Source organism: Cervus elaphus, chromosome 11, assembly GCF_910594005.1.
Source record: "Cervus elaphus chromosome 11, mCerEla1.1, whole genome shotgun sequence".
NCBI classification, from domain to species: domain Eukaryota; kingdom Metazoa; phylum Chordata; class Mammalia; order Artiodactyla; family Cervidae; genus Cervus; species Cervus elaphus.
The window spans coordinates 96798695-96814984 of NC_057825.1; the positions used below are offsets into that span (position 1 = coordinate 96798695).

General features: G+C 46.9%; 2 protein-coding genes across 3 annotated transcripts in view; both read right to left on the minus strand.

Moving 5' to 3' along the window:
* NPAS2 (neuronal PAS domain protein 2) overlaps positions 1-16290 on the minus strand; it is a 192723-nt gene that overhangs the window by 172901 nt on the left and 3532 nt on the right. The window contains exon 1 of one of the 2 annotated variants that reach the window (XM_043918574.1): positions 10329-10575. The exons of the other annotated variant lie outside the window; for it this stretch is intronic. The gene's annotated coding sequence lies outside the window, so the exon portion shown is untranslated. Of the gene's footprint in view, positions 1-10328; positions 10576-16290 lie in introns of those variants that run through there. 2 annotated transcript variants of the gene reach the window in all.
* The window catches only part of LOC122703955, a 51406-nt gene that overhangs the window by 30479 nt on the left and 4637 nt on the right, over positions 1-16290 (minus strand). The window lies entirely within an intron of this gene.

Sequence of the window (16290 nt, forward strand, 5' to 3'; positions counted from 1 at the left end):
GAGGCTCTATAGGGCTGATTTGCCTTGTTGTATGGCAGAAACCAACACAACATGATAAAAATTAAAAACCAAACAACAAAAAAATACTTACTGCTCTGTCTCCAAGCATCCTAGGCTCCTCTGAGTACCAAGCCTCTTCATCCCAGCCCTGTGGGGGCCCACCCTCAGGGGCACCCCAGCACCTGGGCCAGTGGGAACCTGTAAATGCTGGGTGAGTTGGGTAGTTAAACTTCTGTATTGACTATGGGCCATACATTAATTAGCTCAGAACTAAAGGAAAAATCTGGGCTTCCCCTGTGGTTCAGTGGTAAAGAATACACCTGCCAACTCAGGAGACGTGGGTTCAGTTCCTGGGTTGGGAAGATCCCCTGGAGAAGGAAACGGCAACCCACTTTGGTCTTCTTGCCTGGAGAATTCCATGGACAGAGGAGCCTGGCGGGCTACAGTCCATGGGGTTGCAAAAGAGTTGGACACGATTTAGGGACTAAACAACAACAAAAGGAAAGATTAGCTGGCAAGGCTATGTGCTTGCAGATGGGGAAGCTGATGCGACCGCCTATCCGAATGTCTCTGGCCGTGCCGGGTCAGGCGGGCCACTTTCTCTTTCTTCTTCTGGGGGTTATCTAACCTCCTGAAACATCCGCTTCTGTCTCCCTCTGGGAAATGTAGGACCCTGAAATTGGACCTGTTTAGTTCTGGAGCAGCTTCTCAGAGCTCTGTCTTCCCACCGGTCCAAACAACTCACTGATGGGTGAGATAAAGGAAGCTCTGAGAGCCAAGTTCAGCCACACAGGAGTCCTTCATAAGTCCATCTATTTTCCTTTGTAAAGGGATCCTTTAGACTCCTTTTTATAAATGTCACCTTCTTCCTTAAGGGAAACAAACTTTTTTTTTTAATTAAAAGAAGTTAATATTGGAGTTTGAAAAGCTTTTGAATTAATTTATTTTCCTTCTTTTTCTTGACATAAGCATTAACAGAAAACATGGCTTCAGGCAACATCAACAATGAATAAAATGCAGTATATAGAATAAAATAATCTCAAACATACCAAATACTTCACATTGAAAACATTGTTAACATTTACCTGCACTGTCCAAACACCTTCCCATCATGAAGTCAGTGATTACCTCTTTATCTAGATATGTATTCCCTATCCACCACTCCAACCCTCCAAATGAAATCAGTTTGGCTGTACCTGGAGTGTGTGTGTGTGTGTGTGTGTGTGTGTGTGTGTGTGTGTGTGTGTGTGTCTTTATAACCAAAGATTAAAGCTGAAGCAAAGCAGAGACTTTGGACTTTGATCAGAAAACGTATTAAAGTCCCAGATAAGGCTGATCAAAAATGGAAACAGCAGGACACGCCAGCATTTTTTCACTCCTTTCATGAACAGCTTGGGACAGAGTCATTTCATTAGGCCTGTACTTTACTGTTAAAGAATCCAGCTATGACTGGTAAAACCTGGCTATTTACTGCTGTCTGGGTCTCTTTGATAAAAGAAAGAACACCGGTGAGGCCACCCGGAGCCACCTGTATCCCGTGTGCTGAGCTAGCTCCCTTGGTTCTCGGCCACATCCTACAGACAGGGACTCAGGGTTCTCTGGGCCTGCATAGCACCCATTTATACGGGCCTGCCTGTCAAACAGGACAAGGTCTAAGATGTTGCCCACTCCCAGTTCTGTGCTTTATATACATGAGCACTGTGGGAACATGAGGCAGCCAGGGCCAGGAAGAGGCACTCCGCTGATACACACAGACCAGCAGCCAGAGTATCCATCCTGCAGTGTCCACCCCCAGACCCAAACTCCAGGGCACAGTGATGAGGGCCGATGGGAACTTCCTGCACATGCAGATGATACCCCAGAGATGCGGGAGGGGAAACCAAGGATTCTGCCTACTTATGTGCAGGAGAGAAGTAGGCGCTTCCCTCTGCCTCTAGGAAGGAGGCAAAGAAATCTCTGCTCCCTTGAGATGGGAGGGAAAGAACTCTGGGTTCTTACCTTGACCTACAGGAATGTAAATAAAATATCTCCAGGAGTCAGAGAATCTCCTGTATCTGGGCTTTTATGACCTTGAGCTATTTCCCATCTCTTTGGGCATGTAAATACCCAGGGAGACCACACACCCGTTTTATTGGCACCTGTGGGCTTAATCCTGCGTGTGTTTGTGTGTGTGTGTGTGCACATGCATGCGTCTAGGTGGTGTTCTGCAGGGTCAGTCTGACTATTGACCTAGTCACCAGTCACTGGTCGAGCCTGTCCCCTACACAGCCCTATGCCAATCCCAGTCATGCAGACTGGGTGGGGAAGACCCCCTGGAGGAGGGCATGGCAACCCACTCCAGTATTCTTGCCTGGAGAATCCCCGTGGACAGAGGAGCCTGGCGGGCTGCAGTCCACAGGGTCACAGAGTTGGACGTGACTGCAGGACCACACCCTAACCCCTGACTTGTAAGCACTGTGTCCACCCACCACCATCAGCCACCCCCCATGCATCTATTTGACAGAAGGTTCATTCCTTTCATTCTCCCGTGTGTTAACTAACATGGACTCAGACTGCCTGTTGTCACGTGCTCTTCCCACCCAGCCTGTGCGACCTTCCCTGATGGATGTGGTTCGCAGTGTTCCTTTTCCCACCGCGCCGGGACACGTGACTTCAGAGGCACTCGATGTTCTCTGAGATAGCGGACCTGGGATTCGAGGTTCTAACCCATAAAGTCTCGGGAACATCCAGCTGGAGAGGGTTAAGACAAGAAGAGAGTCTGTAGAGGACAGGTTGGGGTAGGAAGTGAGAAGATAGAGGACTATGCTTTGAGGAGCCAAGGTCTGTGAACAGAGGGGCTGAGCCCTTAGGTGAGGAGGGCATTTCTCAGGGGGCTCAGCAGAGAAGAATCCCCCTGCCACCACAGGAGACGCAGGACACATGGGATCCATCCCCGGGTCAGCAAGAAACGGCAACCCACTCCAGTGCTCCTGCCTGGAGAATCCCACGGACAGAGGGGCCGGGCAGGTACAGTCTGTGGAGCCGCGAACAGCGGGGCATGACTAAGCGACCAGCACACAGGATAAACGAAGGCCCAGGTGGCGCAGGTGAGGAAGGTAAAGGGCGAGACTCTCCGGTGGGAAGGCACCATGGTCGGCACACACGGCCCCCGCCGCCCAGACCCGAGAAGCCCTTTGGGAAGTTGTTCAAATAAACAGGCGTTTCGCCCTTCATCCTGAGTGAGCCCTGTGATTTTATCTGGGAGGAAGTCGGATGTCAGCAGCTACCAGACAGAGCGGGCTCCAGAAGTGAAAGTGGACGGCCTGGGTCCTGCCGCTGCCTGTCCCTCCCTGTTCCTGGCAGCCCGGGACGCTGACACCCTTATCTGACTGTCCTGGGCAGATTGTGTGGCGCCCAGAGAGATAAGACAGATCTGGGGTGAGGGTGGCCGTCCAGGCTGCAGGCCTCCCCCCTCCCAGGACTTCTGGGCAGTGACTGCCAGCCGACGCCAGGGAAAGCCTCATCCTTGCCACTGCCTGGATTTCAGCTGAGAAGCAACCTCCTCAGGTCTCAGGGAGAAAGGGAAGTATGGAAACTTCTGGAAGGGTCAGCAGGTCTGCCAGGCTGCGGGACCCGGGCTCTGGGAACAGGGAGAGTCCCATTTGCTTTCAGAACCTCTAATTTTCGTATGGAAAAAGGTGAGCTACCTTGCGCTGGATGATCTTTGAGGCCCCGTCTCAGTCTGTTAGGATTTCCCTGGTGGCGCAGGAGCAAAGAATCTGCCTGTGATGCAGGAGCCGCAGGACACGTGGGTTCGCTCTCTGGTTCAGAAAGATCCCCTGGAGAAGGAAACGGCAACCCACCCCGGTATTCTTGCCTGGGAAATCCCATAAACAAAGAACTCTGGTGGGCTACAGTCCATGAGATCTCAAAGAGTCGGACATGACTTAGTGACTAAACCACCACTCCTTGGTCTATAACAAATTCTGCCATGGGAAGAAAGTAACAGGATCCTTCCAGGGTGGTCAGAGCTGAGCCCCAATTCCCCTGGTCAGCCCTCTTTAGGGAGGGATATAAATATGTATATGTATAGCTGATGCTCAATGTAGTATAACAGAAATTAACACAACATTGTAAAGCACTACACTCCAATTTAAAAAAGAAATAAAATTGCAGGAAATTACATTAAAAAAAAAAGAAAACTAAAGGTCACAAGAAACAGCACATCACATTTATCATGGTGAAATGCCCCACACATCCCATAAAATCTTAGATTTCATGGGAATACACAAAGTCTATTTGATTTAGTTTCAATTTTCGGACACCAAAGGTTATCAGGCTACTTTGTTCTTATAAATGGCAAAAGCTTTCGAAAGCAAACTGCAATGCCAAGCAACTGCCAAAACATCCTAAGTGTCTGGCATCTATAGTTGAAGGATTTCACTTTTTCCCATGACGTTAGCTTTCAAGAGAACACTGGCCTATATTGTGTTTTTAATTGCTAGCATGTACCTTGTGTGTGTGTGTGGGGTGGGGGAAACAAACTAAGTACTTCATTTAAAAAACAATCACCTTGAGGCTGGCATGTACCCAGCTGGAAGTGGGGAAGCTTGAATGACAAGCTGGTCACAGCAGCGAGTAGTAAGAACAGTACTAAAACTTTTCATTTTTATGGAACTCTTTCATAAACACTCTCTTCTCCTGGTTCTCCCCATTCAGTATCAATGTTGTTCTTTAGTTGCTAAGTCATGTCCAACTCTTTGCGATCCCAAGGACTGTAGCCCATCAGGCTCCTCTGTCCATGGGATTCTCCAGGCAAGAATACTGGAGTGGGTTGCCATTTCCTCCTCCAGGGGATCTTCTTGATGAGGGATCGAACCTGCGTCTCCTGTTTGGCAGGCAGATCCTGTCTCTTCCCTGAGCCTTAGTACCAATACCTCCCTGTTCAGACGAGAAGATGGGGCTCTGGGGTGCATGTGACTTGCCTCGGTCAGTCGGCCACCGTGACTGTGTCAGGGTGTCAAGACTTTCTGCTACTGGCCACAAACTGTCCTCACGAAGTCAGTGTCAAATGACGCTGACTCGCCATAAAAAAGAATGAAAAAACGCCACTTGCAGCAACATGGATGGGCCTAGAAATTATCATATCAAACAAAGTAAGTCACACAGAGAAAGACAAATACCACATGATATCACTTACCTATGGAATCTAAAATAGGACACAAATCAACTTATCTATGAAATGGAAACAGACTCACAGAGAAAACAGACTCCTCTGCCCACCAAGGCGGGTAGGGAGGGGTGGAGTGGGAGTTTGGGATGAGCAGACACAAACTACTATACATAGGATGGATAAACAACTGAATCCTCAGATCCAGCACAGGGAACTCTATTCAGTAACCTGTGATAGACCATAAACGAAAAGAATATGAGCAAGAATCTGTATATACGTATAATCGAATCACTTTGTTGTACACCAGAAACTCATATGACATTATACATCAGCTATAATGAAGAAAGAAGAAAAAGAAATGCTTGCTGACCCACACAGCGATGACCACTCCCATGCTGGGATCTAAAATCGGGTCACAGGTCAGCGCTGCCACGTGGAAGGAAAAGGCTTCCGGCTTTCATAGGGTCTCATGTACACAGACCATAACACATACATAAGAGCTGCCAACCCAGCTGCTAGAAAACACAAACACAGCCTCAAGTGAGTTCATCCTAACGAAGCCGCCCCACGGCCCGGTAGATCAGACTCCGCTGCATAACAAAAAGACAAGAACATAGACACGTGGCACCCATGGAAATCAGGGCTTTGGCCCATAAGAGCAGAGGTTAGGCGGCGGAGCTCTCTGAACCGCTGACTGGTGCAAACTCAGCACAGCTTCAGAGAAACTAGGATCACAAAAGGAACTATTCTTTGTAAAATGGAGTGTGTTCAGTTGCCCGGTCATGTCTGACTCTTCACGACCCCACAGACTGTAGCCCACCAGGCTCCTCTGTCCATGTGGATTCTTTAGGCAAGAAGACTGGGGTGGGTTCCCATGCCCTCCTCCAGGGGATCTTCCCAACCTAGAGACTGAACCCAGGTCTCCTGCATTGTAGGCAGATTCTTTATCATCTGAGTCACTGAAGAAGTCCAAGAATACTGGAGTGGCTAGCCTATCCCTTCTCCAGGAGATCTTCCTGACCCAGGAATCGGGGTCGCCTGCATTGCAGGCGGATTCTTTACCAGCTGAGCTACCAGGGAAGCCCCCACAAATCCCCAGGTCTTTGCATTCAAGGCCCAGGGAGATGAGCGGAGAAAGAGATCACCCCCACGCCATAACTCCAGCGGCAGGTCCTCCTACGTGCGCACAGATGGGGTGGACATCTTGCTGTCCAGACATGGGGGTCTGCTCTCAGACCACGAGGGATGGAGGCCCTGGCCAAGGAAGGGGAGGAGCTGCCAGGGCAGATCCAGCCTCAAACAGCTCCCAGGGAAGCACCCAGACACCCAGGATGAAGACGAAGGAGTTGTGCCCACAGGTGGGAAGAGGACCCAAGCTGCCAAAGGCCCCTGTGCAGGAAGCTGGGTGCTGCCGTGTTTCCTTGAACACTGCTGAGCCGACCACATCTGCCGTATTTAGCAGCCAGGAACCAACCTCAACAGTCTTCTCTTGTTTCTCCCACTGAGCCTCCTGATTGCCTATCTGCTGGCCTGTGGGTGGTATGGAGTGCAGGGGGCTCACACACCAGTCAGAGCTCGGGCTCAGTCACGAAGATGACACGCATGCATGAGGACCAGGGCGGTGATTTGACCACTAGGTCCAAACCAAACTGTTAGAGAGTGAAGGCTGCAGCTCTGCCTGGAAGTATCCCGCTAGTCACCCAGGAGCAAGTGAAGGGCTCGGGGCTCTGGGAACGCAGAGTCAGCATGCCGAGGGGTGAATGCCAGCCACGGAGGTGAAGAAGTGGGCCTGAGCTAGTGGAGAAGTCAGGACCAGGCCGTGAGGTACAGGGGAGGGGTCTGTGCTCACCAAGGCCACCACCTTCATTTAACTCTAAACTTGAGGGGTCTTGTGATTCCCCTGGACACAGTCTCCAAAAGTGGAGCCTCCCCAGATCCAATCAAAGTGAAGGCGAGCGACAGTCAGAGGGGGGAGGTTTTTTTCCGAGCTGCTACTCTCTGTCGGTAAACCTGGCGTTTGGGAGTGAACAACAGATTCTCCAAGAGGGAGTGAAGGGGGGACAAGTGCTTCCAGCATCCTGGGACCACACAGAGCAGGGCCGCCGCACCCTCTCAGGGTTCAGAGCCGAGAGCCACAGGCCAGAGTGGACACGCCATGGGGAAGACCGAGAAGTGGCTGAAAAATCGGAAGCTCTCTTAACCCAGATGACATCAGTTTGTCTTGAGCCATAAATCCCAGAGATTTTTTATCAGCCAAGGGCTCCACAAGTTTGGAACTAGAAGAAACTTTAGCTGTAGAGATCATAAAACCTCTATAAAACTGCCATGCAAATTTGCTGTGAGTGGGTCTGTCTCTCTGACCATCCCTGCAAAAGGGAAGCAAGGATAGACCACAGAAATAAAATCCTGCCTGACCATGAAGAAAACCTTGGTGAGGTCAAGAGTAATCTCTGCTCTGGAGGAACTGACAGTCCAGAGCTACCCAACAGCTCATTCTTGGCAACACTCTAGCCTCGCCACAAACACACACCAACACTGGGGGTTATACATTTTCTTCATAGTTTTATTCGAACATGATCTCCAGGGAAACAGGTATCTTATGTAGTTAATGATGATGACCCCGGGGGCCATGTCTTTTAATTTGTTAATTCCATCCTTTTTTCTTTTTTGGGGGGGATTCTCTTTTATTTTTCACAGTTTCCTTTTTAAAAAATTTCATATTGGAGTACAGTTGATTAACAATGTTGTGTTAGTTTCAGGTATACAACAGTGATTCAGTTATACATATACATGGGTCTATCCTTTTTCTTTTCCCATTTCAGTTATTACAGAGTATCAAGCAGAGTACTTCAGCCATGAAATTAAAAGATGCTTGCTCCTTGGAAGAAAAGCTATGACCAACCTAGACAGCATATTAAAAAGCAGAGACATTACTTTACCAACAAAGGTCTGTCTAGTCAAGGCTATGGTTTTTCCATAGTCATGTATGGATATGAGAGTTGGACTATAAAGAAAGCTGAGCACTGAAGAATTGATGCTTTTGAACTGTGGTGTTGGAGAAGACTCTTGAGAGTCCCTTGGACTGCAAGGAGATCCAGCCAGTCCATCCTAAAGGAGCTCAGTCCTGGGTGTTCATTGGAAGGACTGATGCTGAAGCTGAAACTCCAATACTTTGGCCATCTGATGCAAAGAATAGACTCATAGAAAAGATCCTGATGCTGGGAAAGATTGAAGGTGGGAGGAGAAAGGGACTACAGTGGATGAAATGGTTGGATGGTATCACCAACGTGATGGACATGAGTTTGAGTAGGCTCTGGGAATTGGTGATGGACAGGGAAGCCTGGCATGCTGCAGTCCATGGGGTCACAAAGAGTTGGACATGATTGAGCAACTGAACTGAACTGAAGCAGAGTTTCCTGTGCTATCCAGGTCCTGGTTGATTACCTGTTTTAAACATAGCAGGGTGTATATATCAATCCCAAACTCCCAATCTATCTCTCACTCCAACCCTTCCCCCACAGGTCATGCCTTTTGTAGACAGTGGGCTTCCCAGGTAAGGAATCCTCCTGCCAAAGCAGAAGACAAAGAGACTCAGGTTTGATCCCTGGGTTTGGAAGATCCCCTGGAATCAGAAATGGCAAAACATTTCAGTATTCTTGCCTGAAAAATTGCGTGGACAGAGGAGCCTGATGGGCTACAGTCTATGGGGTTGCAGAGAGTCAGACATGACTGAGCATGTGCATGCACACACACACACACACTCACACACAAATGGAGATGTTGATGCAACAGATACACGATTTGTTGGATCAACACAACAGCCTGATGGATTCTTCCCTGTCTCACTCCAACCCACCTCCTCACAAAAACTTCTCGGGTGGCTCAGCAATGTCTGACCCTCCCCCACACTGACAACAGGCAGGCTGACTGTTCACACAGTGACATGAACACACTGATCATGTTGCTTATTTCCAAGTAGGCTTTAACCTTGCAGAATGAAAATCAGAGGAAAATCGAAGCTACCAAGGCTGAAATTGAAAACGCACTGGGATTTTCTAGATAAAGACAGATCTGAATTTCACTGAGATGGGCTATAGTGACACTACCTCCAAAGACCTATAGGCCCGCTGGAGGACTGATGATTAGGCACCAGACTTGAAATGGAATCACCCTGTCCCTGGGAACTTCCTTGAAACATTAGATTTTCTTCTCTGCATTAAGGTGGAAAAATGTGATTAGCATGTCTTATGAGTTTCATCCATCCCATTTGCTTTCCACTCTTCTCTTACAGAACTGGAAAATTTCATACAGCAAACTCATATTTCAGCTATGCTCCATGCAATGCATGAAATATTTGTTTAAATGACTACTTTTTATTCAGTGAACAAATGCCTATCAGAGTTAAAAACTCTGTGGATCCCAGAAACAGCAAAGCTTCTTAGAAATGCTTGGGCATGACAACCTAGAGGGGTGGGATGGGATGGGAGGTGGGAGGGAGGTTCAAGATGGAGGGGACATATGTATACCTATGGTGATTCATGTTGATGTATGGCAGAAACCAACAAAATATTGTAACGTAATTATCCTCCAATTAAAAATAAATTTAAAATTTTTTTAAAAAGAAAGATGTTTGGGCAGCCCACCATCTGACTGTATTGAGAAGGGTCTGGAAGGCTGTCTCCTTCCAGTTTTCTTGGAAATAGATCACTGGAGGAATGTGTCTCCTAACACCACTTTAGGACTCTCTGTAGATTACAGCAAGGTTAATTATGTCTATTCAGTTTTCATAGCCTCCATCTCAACATTCTCTTGTGTGTCTTCATAAGCCAATGAAACACTCCAACAACAATTATCATGGGCTATTATGTAGCCATTAAAATTACATACATTTAATGTTCAATGATTTGGATTTTGGTTAAGACATGGCTTCCAAGGTGGTGCTAGTGGTAAAGAATCTGCTTGCCAGTGTAGGGGGTGGGGGTTCAATCCCTGGGTCAGGAAGATCCCCTGGAAAAGGAAATGGCAACCCACTCCAGTATTCTTGCCTGGAGAATCCCATGGACAGAGAAGCCTGGTGGGCTACAGTACACGGGGTCTCAAAGAGTTGGCCACAACAGAGCACATAGGCTTAAAATATGCGGACACGGCACCCTTCGACACTGTTTTAGTCACCTACCTGGCAGGGTCTATCAGTCTTTCAAAGAGCTATGGCTCTTTACCCAGGAATACTCCACTAGTAATCCCAGAGAAGAATCTGAATTGTATCTGAAAATATACAGATCAGGAAGTTACTACAATGTTCATAATAGTCAAGAAGTAGAAATAAAGTTGTGGTTCTCTGGGAAACAGTCCTGGCCTTACAAAGAGCTGAGAAGGGAAAGCAAAGGACAGAAGGAAAGATATTCCCATCTGAATGCAGAGCTCCAAAGAATAGCAAGGAGAGATAAGAAATCCTTCCTAAGTGACCAAGGCAAAGAAATAGAAGAAAACAATAGAATGGGAAAGACTAGCGATCTCTTCAAGAAAATTTGAGATACCGAGGGAACATTTCATGCAAAGATGGGCACAATAAAGAACAGAAATGGTATGGACCTAACAGAAGCAGAGGATATTAAGAAGAGGGGGCAAGAATTACACAGAAGAACTGTACAAAAAAGATCTTAATGACCCAGATAACCATGATAGTGTGATCACTCACCTAGAGCCAGACATCCTGGAATTCGAAGTCAAGTGAGCTTTAGGAAACATCACTACAAACAAAGCTAGTGGAGGTGATGGAATTCCAGTTGAGCTATTTCAAATCCTAAAAGATGATGCTGTGAAAGTGCTGCACTCAATATGCCAGCAAATTTGGAAAACTCAGCAGTGGCCACAGGACTGGAAAAGGTAGTTTTCATTTCAATCCCAAAGAAGGCCAATGCCAAAGAATGTTCAAACTACTGCACAACTGCACTCCTTTCACATGCTAGCAAAGTAATGCTCAAAATTCTCCAAGCCAGGCTTCAACAGTACAAGAACTAAGAACTTCCAGATGTACAAACTAGATTTAGAAAAGGCAGAGGAATCAAAGATCAAATTGCCAACATCTGCTGGATCGTAGAAAAAGCAAGAGAATTCCAGGAAAACATCTACTTCTGCTTCACTGACTACACAAAAGCCTTTGACTGTGTGGATCACAACAAACTGGAAAATTCTTAAAGAGATGGGAATACCAGATCACCTTACCTGCCTCCTGAGAAACCTGTATACATGTCAAGAAGCAAGAGTTAGAACTGGAGGTGGAACAACAGACTGGTTCAAAATTTTGAAAGGAGTACGTCAAGGCTATATATTGTCACCCTGTTTATTTAAACTTATATGCAGAGTACATCAGGCGAAATGGATGAAGCACAGCTGGAATCAAGGTTGTCGGGAGAAATATCAATAACCTCAGATATGCAGATGACACCACCCTTATGGTAGAAAGTGAAGAGGAACTGCAGAGCCTCTTGATAAAGGTGAAAAAGGAGAGTGAAAAAGCTGGCTTAAAACCCAACATTCAAAAAACAAAGATCAATGGCATCTGGTCCTATCACTTCACGGCAAAAAGATGGAGAAACAATGGAAACAGTGAGAGGCTTTATTTTTGGGGGCTCAAAAATCACTGCAGATAGTGATTGCGGCCATGAAATTAAAAGAAGATGCTTGCTCCTTGGAAGAGAAGCTATGACAAACCTAGACAGTATATTAAAAAGCAGAGATGTTACTTTGCGGATAAAGGTCTGTACAGTCAAAGCTACAGTTTTTCCAGTATTCATGCATGGACGTGAGAGCTGAACCATAGTGAAGGCTGAACACTGAAGAATTGATGCTTTCAAACTATGGTGCTGGAGAAGACTCTTGAGAGTCCCTTGGACTGCAAGGAGGTCAACTCAGTCAATCCTAAAGAAATCAACCCTGAATATTCATTGAAAGGACTGATGCTGAAGCTGAAGCTCCAATACTTTGGCCACCTGATGCGAAGAGTTGACTCACTGGAAAAAACCCTGATGTTGGGAAAGATTGAGGGCAGGAGAAGAAGGGGACAACAGAGGATGAGATGGTTAGATGGCATCACTGACCCAATGGATATGAGTTTGGGCAAACTCTGGGAGCTAGTGAAGGACAGGGAAGCCTGGCATGCTGCAGTCGTTGGGATCAAGAGTCAGACACAACTGAGCAATTGAATGATAAGAAATAAAGAATGATAAATGTTTAATGATAGGGAATGTGTTAAATCAATTATGTGTCAGCCATACCTCTGAGTGTTACTATGTAACCTTTAAAAAGAATAAAGTAGATATAAAAAAATGACCCCCCCAAATCTCATGCCACACACACAAAAAAGTCACTAAATAAAATGTGCAAAATGAATTATGTTAGTTTAAAAAGAAACTGTACATACATGATATACATGTAAATGCAGTGAAAATGACTAGCAGATTACACCCGCATGGTTAACACCAATCAACTCTCCAATAGTGGGGAGGGCTGAGGGATGGGTCAGTTAGGATGCTTTTGGTTACAACTAACAAAAAAATCCAACTTGACCTCCTTTAAGAGGTTAGGAAGGTCTCAAATCAGAGCTTCCTCTTGGGTAATTCAGAAGGTCAGGGGCACTGTGGAGGCCCCATTCTTCAGCTTTGCATTCTTTGGCAGGTCAGTTTGGGCCTGGCCCAGCCCGTTCTGTTGGAAGACAGCTGCCCCACTTACAGGCATTGTGTCCAGAAGAAAAAAAAAGTAGCTGGTTGCTCCTACATCTCTTTTTAAGAGTCAGGAAAGCTGCCCACTAAGTTACCCTCATGTTTGATTGAACAGGAGGGCCACCTGCTTACCCTAAGCCAATCACTGGTGGGACTGCAGGCCCACCAGCAGTTGCTCAGCCAATCAGGATTTACCCCTGAGACACATGGAGGAGAGTGGGCCCTGAGCTAAATCAAGTTTCTACCAGGCAGAAGAGATGCTGGACAATAAAGAAGGCAGAGTGTGGAAGAATTGATGCTTTGGACCTGTGGTGCTGGAGAAGACTCTTGAGAGTCCCTTGAAAAGCAAGGAGATCAAACCAGTCAGTCTTAAAGGAAATCAACCCTCAATACTCATTGGAAGGACCAATGCTGAAGCTGAAGCTCCAATACTTTGGCCACCTGATGCAAACAGCTGACTCACTGGAAAAGACCCTGATTCTGGGAAAGATTGAAGGCAGGAGGAGAAGAGGGCGACAGAGGGTGAGATGGTTGGATGGCATCACTGACTCAATGGACAGGAACTTGGGCAAACTCCAAGAGATGGTGAGGGACAAGGAAGCCCTGCGTGCTGCAGTCCATGGGGTCAAGAAGAGTTGGACACGACTTGGTGACTGAACAACATTAGTAGGGCCAGAGGGTGAAAGGGGATCCTTTTACTAGAAGTGGTTCTGGATTGTGTGAAAATTTTATAAGATTATATTATTTTTTAAATTTAACATTTAAAAAAAGCATTTTAACGCATAGAAAAAAGGCTGAAGGGTAATACACCTTGAGATTGTGGGTAATCTCCACTTTCTTTCATCTTTTCTATATTTGCCAAAAAGTAAGTATACTTTTAAAACAGAAAAATAGTAATATTTATCTAGTTCTCAATACTAGTTCTCCAGTTCTCAATACTATGACTTTCACAGGGTACAGAGATTCCTCATGACATTGCCCGGTATGGGTTTTGGTTCAGAAGAGGCTGGAAGGATCATTCAGCTGGGCTCAGTCACCCACTTTCCTTTAGAGGGGCTTGTGTCCACAGGAAGCCCGGATGATTTTCAGTGACCTGGGACATAATCCTTCATAGTTTCAGTAAAGTGTCAACATCCACAGAGTTGGAACCCTGGGTCTCTCCTCCTGCCCTCTGGTCCCGCCTCTGCTCTGGTTTCCATTTTAAGTATTCCCTGACACTTCCCCCTTAACCCCCCTTCATGGCCTTGGGTTCAATCACTAGTCCTTCCCTCATATATAGCACAGGGTCACAAGCCCATTGCCGTTCTCTCGCTCTTGGTTTTCAAGGTTTATTTTGGCGGAGCATGGAGTGGGAATAGGAGCAGAGACGTCTCCTTTGTAAATAATAAGCAGAACTCACAAATATACACAAGAGAGCCATAGTGTGGAGGTATTTTGAGGGCCACCCAGTTTGCATGCTAAGTCACTTTGGTGGCGTCCGTCTCTTTGCAACCCCACAGACTGCAGCCCTCCAGGCTCCCCTGTCCATGGGGTTCTCCAGGCTCTAAGAATACTGGAATGGGTTGCCATTTCCTCCTCCAGGGGATCTTCCTGACCCAGGGATCGAACTTGCACCTCTTACATCTCTTGTACTGGCAGGCAGGTTCTTTACCACTTGTGCCAAATGGGAAATCCAGATGACTCCCCCTAAAATCAGGGTGAAGGAAACGTCTACCTTGGAACATCTGCCTTCCCCAGAAGTCCGGAGGAAGTAATCACCTCAGAGCATGAAGTATAAAATGCTGGGTGGTGAATTCCCACTCATCCTGCACTGCCTTCAGGGAACTCCCCCTAAACTGAAGAGGGCTGATGGATGGCTCTGACCCTTAAAAGGGCCCAGCAAGGGACACACCAATGCCCTTCCCTCCGAAACATATTGTTAAGGCGTGCCTGATTACCACCACCACCAGTCGGTCTGGATCAGCAGAACCTACAGGGTGAGTACCAGGAACAGCCTCAGGTAAATATATTGCTAGAAGGGTATCATCAGGGCTCACCAGAAGCCAGGGTACTGCAGAAGAGTGGAGATGTGGGTGCTCCTCATCATCCCATTTTGCATCCATTACCTTGCACGGCTGCCCGCCCTCCAGCCCCAGGCTGGGTTCTCTCCTGCCAGCCCTGGGTTTGCTGATTAACCAAATGGAATCTCTAATTGCTGAACTACATGCAAAAGTATTTTTAGGAACCTCTTCTTCCTCCATGCCTAGCAAGCCTCCCCTGTCCCATCAGCAGTAATAAAAGCAACACTGCAGCCCACTCCAGTATCCTTGCCTGGAGAATCCCATGGACGGAGGACCTGGCAGGCTACAGTCCAGGGGGTCACAGAGAGTCAGACATGACTGAGTGCCTAACACACACTTTTCTGTTATGTCTGATGTGTCTCCTTCACTGGTCATCCTACCTACCTTGATGAGGTAAGCGTTATTCCCACTACTCTTCTAACCAGGACACTGAGGCTCAGGAAGGTTAAAGAAAAAGTTGCCCCAAGTCACACGGTAGCTGAGCAAGAAGGCTACCCCAGACCTGCCTGATTTCAGCATCTGCATTTTATTTCCTGGTGAGTCACAGAGCTTCTCGATGAAAACTAGAGGTCACGGGTGGCCAGCATGGGAGCCCTACCAGAAAAAACCGCTTTCCTGGGCCCCTCTCAGGCCGCCACCTCACTGCAGAGTAGTGTCCCAGAGCCTCAGTTCAGTCTAGAAAGATCCTCCCTTCCTCACTGTGTCAGTTCCTTGAGGGCAGGGAGGACCCATGTTCTTTCTTTTTCTATCAGCTGGTCCTCCTATGCAGTAGATGCTACACAGGCTGAATTGGATTGAGAATATTCCAGAACCTTCTAGAGTGTCATAGTCTCTGGAGCACGGGGGAGCTTTGTAAGAAATGCAGGCTCTCAGGTTCCAACCTAGACCTGCTGAGTCAGCACCTGCCCTTCACAAGGTCCCCAGACGATCGCTGCTACTCTACACTATATAAAGTTTGACATACCATCTTCTGTACCCTCCTCTTTTTAAATACATTTTTGTTTTGCTTTGTTTCACATCAACATAGAAGATTAAAGTCTCGTTTCTATTCTGAATCATCTTATGGAAAACGACACATTGTCTTATGACCCACAGAAGTTCAAGTGATCTCTGGGGGAACTTCCCCAAAGAGATTGCTTAAAATGCCAAGTGGTCCCCAACCTCAAAGAATTCAGTGAGAAACAGTAGTGTCTTAAAGACTGCATTAAAAACGTTCCCCCTTTAAACATATGTTCACATTTAATAAGTGTTTATTTAGTGCTCTAAGGTGCTATTAATCATCTTCAGAGTTAAACTAGAATTGCTCAGAGTTAAGTACCCCATTAGCATTCAGCAATTTCTACCCTTCGGATAACTG